Source organism: Chinchilla lanigera, unplaced genomic scaffold, assembly GCF_000276665.1.
Source record: "Chinchilla lanigera isolate Chin_1 unplaced genomic scaffold, ChiLan1.0 scaffold00137, whole genome shotgun sequence".
In the NCBI taxonomy this organism is placed as follows: domain Eukaryota; kingdom Metazoa; phylum Chordata; class Mammalia; order Rodentia; family Chinchillidae; genus Chinchilla; species Chinchilla lanigera.
The window spans coordinates 1,169,659-1,174,069 of NW_004955538.1; the positions used below are offsets into that span (position 1 = coordinate 1,169,659).

General features: G+C 39.5%; 1 long non-coding RNA gene across 3 annotated transcripts in view; it reads right to left on the reverse strand.

The window, feature by feature from the left end:
- The window catches only part of LOC102022541, a 16,899-nt gene that overhangs the window by 10,526 nt on the left and 1,962 nt on the right, over positions 1-4,411 (reverse strand). The window contains exon 3 of one of the 3 annotated variants that reach the window (XR_001232085.1): positions 2,609-2,632. The exons of the other annotated variants lie outside the window; for them this stretch is intronic. This is a non-coding gene — a long non-coding RNA (uncharacterized LOC102022541). Of the gene's footprint in view, positions 1-2,608; positions 2,633-4,411 lie in introns of those variants that run through there. 3 annotated transcript variants of the gene reach the window in all.

Sequence of the window (4,411 nt, forward strand, 5' to 3'; positions counted from 1 at the left end):
GAACAGGCTGGAAGAAACAGCCACAACCACAAGCACATTCAGCCACCTAATCTTTGACAAAGGGGCCAAACAAACTCACTGAAAGACAGCCTCTTTAATAAATGCTGCTGGAAAAATTGGCTTGCCACTTGCCAAAGACTGAAAATAGACCCAAGTCTATCACCATGCACCAAACTCAAGTCCAAATGGATCACAGATCTCAATATAAAAACAGAAACACTAAATTTATTGGAAGAGAAAGTACATAAAAATCTTGAAGACATAGGGGTAAGCAGAAAGTTCATGAACAAAAACCAAACTGCGTGGGAAATACTTCAAAGAATCAACAACTAGAATCTCATATTATTGAAAAGTTTTTGCACATCTAAAGAAATCACCAGCAGAGTAAGGAGAAAACCCACAAATTGGGAAAAAAAAAATTTATCAGACTGCCCCTTGGACAAAGGTCTTCTATCTAGAACATATAAAGAATTAAAAAACATCAGTCCCCCAAATTCAAAGACCCAATCCATAAATGGACATCTGAGATGAATACACACTTCTCAGATGAAGAAACACAAATGGCAAATAAATACATGAAAAATGTTCAACATCATTAGTCATTCGAGAAATGCAAATTCAAATGACATTGAGATTCCATCTCAACCCAGTAAGAATGGCTATCATCAAGAAATCAACCAATAACAAATGCTGGCAAGGCTGTGGAGAAATAGTAATTATTCTCCACTGCTGGTGGGAATGCAGACTGGTGAAACCACTGTGGAAATCAGTTTAGAAATTCCTCAGCAAACTAGGTCTAGAGGTCCCATTCAACCCAGCTATTCCCCTTTTGGGTATTTTCCCAGAGGAGCTGAAAACGTCATATCACAGTGATGTATGTGCACCCATGTTCATAGCAGCCCAATTTGTAATCGCTAAATCGTGGAAGCAACACAAATGTCCATCCACTGAGGAATGGATAAAAAACAATTGTGGTATTTTTATATAATGGAATATTATTCAGCTATAAAGAAAGATAAACTTGAGGTTTTTATACCTAAATGGTCATAACTAGAGACCATACTCATAAGTGAAATAAATCAGACCTGCATGTGTAAGCAACCTAAAAGAGTTGTCTCACTAGTGTAAGAACTTGAAAGAGTGAATAAAAATTAGGAGGTATGATAGACATTGTGAAATGAAAAGAAACTGCTCAAAAGTCAAAAGCAACTGGGATGAGGGAAAAGAGAAAAGAAAGAAGGGGGAAATTATGTATATAGAGGACAGCTATCATAATTGTACTACTGTCTTCTATCACTTTGTTGAAAGCAACAGTTAATGATTAATTATTTGATCTTGTGTGTCTATATTTGTTTTCCTGAGTAACCACTTTGAAGATATCAATATGTAATACAACAACCACTGTTAATTCTTTGATACCTTGTCTGTAACTCAGTATTGCTCGTGTTCTTTTGCTATTTTGTAAATGGATGTCTGTTCGTTTAAAAAAAAAAAAGGATTGTTTTCTTTAGATCTGTGAGGTAAATACTAATGGGATTTTAATTGGGATTGCACTGAATCTGTACAACAATTTTGGGAATACGTCCATTTTCACAATGTTGGTTCTTCCTGTCCATGAGCAAGGAATATCTTTCTATTTTCTGATATCCTCTTCAATCTCTTTTTTCAGAGTACTATAATTTTCACTGTACAGATCTTTCACTTCTTTGTTAGATTGATTCCTATTTCATCTTTTCAGATGCTACTGTGAAAGATGTGGTTTCCCTAATTTTTCTCTTAGTCTGTTTGTTGTTTGTGTACAGGAATGCTACTGATTTTGAGTATTAACTTTATACCCAGCTACACTACTGAATTTGGTTATTAAATCCATAAGCCTGTTGGTGGAGTTTTGGGGGTCTGCTAGGTACAGTATCATGTCATCTGTGAATAATGATAATTTCACTTCTTCCTTTCCTATCCTTATTCCTTTTACTTCTCCCTTGTCTAATTGTTCTAGATAATATTTCGAGAACTATACTGAATAGGAGTGGTGACAGTGGACATCCTTGTCTTCTTCCTGATTTTAAAGTGAAAGTTTTCAATTTTTGACCATGTACTATGATGTCAGCCATTGGTTTATCATACATGGCTTTGATCAGCTTAAGGTAAAGGCCATCTATCCCTATTTTTTGTAGGGCTTTTATCATGAATGAGTGTTGGACTTTGTCAAAGGCTTTTTCTGCATTAATGGAGATGACCATGTGATTTTTGTCTTTGGCTCTATTGACATGGTGTATTGCATTAATTGATTTGTGTATATTGAACCATCCCTGCATTCCTGGGATGAATCCCACTTGGTCGTGGTGTATAATCTTCTTGATGATTTGTTGTATTCTGTTTGCTAGTATTTTACTGAGAATTTTTGCATCTATATTCATTCGGGAGATTGGTCTGTAGTGCTCTTTTTTGGTTGGGTCTTTCTCTGGTTTTGGTATCAGGATAATACTCGCCTCCAGGAATGAGTTGGAGAGAATTCCTTCCCTTTCAATTTCATTAAAGAGTCTGAGAAGAATTGGTGTTAAATCTTCCCTAAATTGCTTGTAGAATTCAGCTGTGAATCCATCAGGACCTGGGCTTTTCTTCATTGGCAACACTATAGTTTTAAATAAATGCATTAAATAAAATTTGGCAGAATTAACAGGGAAATAGGCAAACCCATTTTCAGAGTATGATACCTTAAAACTTTTGTAATTAATAAAGCAAGCAAACAAAACACGGTAAAGATACAAAAGATCTAAACAACAAAACAAGCTCAGCTCAAGTGACATAAGAACGGCATGTTTGCTTATAATGGCACTGAACAAATGTCTACGCAGATGGATAAAGGGATAAACTGCCTCCTGGTCATTCAGCACAACATTACTCAGCAATAAAAATGAACAAGATGAATCTCAAATCAGCAGTGCTGAGAGAAGAAGCCAGACAGAGAAGCTGGAGTCCATAAAACAGGATTCTGTTTTACAAAGTTCAGACGGACAAAACCAATGCACCATGCAAGACATTTATAGAGTCTCCTCTTACTTCAGTGGGGTTCATAGCCAGAAGAGGCCATGAGAAGGGCTTCCTGGGACTGGTGAGGTCATCCTGGTGATCTGCACACTGGCTAGAGAGTGCTCATTCAGTGAAAATTCACCAAGGTGCACACTTCTGACTTGCACCACTTCCTGTGGGTAAACTGGAGCAAAACCTTTTTTGAGGGTAGTGTCCTATGCCGCGTCTCAGTGCATTTGAAAGGGCGGTACCTTCCCGAGAGATGCCCGTGGTGATGGTAACAGCACAGGTTCTACAACAGGCCTCCCGGTGGGCAACCCCAGCCCTGCCTGTGTCCAGCCACGAACAATGGGAGACCTTAAACTCGGTGCCTTTCCTTTCTCATCTGTAGTTTCTTACATCTCTTCAAGTTTCAAAGATTAGATTAAGTGTTCTCAACGCTATTTGGCGTGTGTTTGTTTGTCGGGCAGAAGGTAAGTATTTCTGTTACCAGTGTCAGGATCGTGCCTCACGGTGATGAAGAGTGAAACTGCACATGCAAATTCATTTAAAAGATAAAAAGGCAAAGAAGTAAAAGATACAAAAGCAAGGAAGTAAAAGACACAAAGCCAAGGACAACAGAGCGCCTGCCTGCCAGGAGGGGCTGCTGAGCAGGATGCCCATGCTTTGTCTAGGGTTTTAGAGATTTAGAAGGGAGCTTGGGCCATCGCTTAATGTAATCTCTACCCTGCAGGAGACTACAAAATTCTAGTGTCCAATCTCTGTAGTATTCACACAGTGCCTGTGCAGGACCCACGCACCCTTGAGCCAGTGTCCTACCTGAACATGATCTGGGGGTCCCCGATAGCTGAAGGACACCTGGCAGATGTTTGTGTGAGATCCCCGGGGTCGTGAATAGTGGACTCCATGTTGGGCTTCCTGACTTCGTCTGCTTACTGCCTGATAGAACCCTAACTCCTGTCTCACTGATTTCTGTGACATTTCTACAACCAGCATTGGGTATCCCCACCAGGAGAAAAGGCGCCATGCTTCCTGGTTGCTCAGAAACTGACCCAGAGAGGCGAGTCACAAGTGACCAGGCTGTTGGTTCATTCACAGTCACTGTCAGATTGTGGGCTGTCCATCAACCATGGACTGGACCCTGGAGAATCTTCAGCAACACAACCAGACACTGCAAACACTTAAACATCTCCACTTATTTTTTTAATTCAATACATTTTTAATAGCTTGTGTTCCTACTAAGTGATAATAAAAATCTTAAAATTAACAGTAAACTGTATTTAAAAGGCTACATATCAAAATGTGTACAATAGGGGCTGGGGATTTAGCTCAGCGGCAAAAGCGCCTGCCTGGCAAGCGCAAGGTCGTGAGTTCGGTTCCC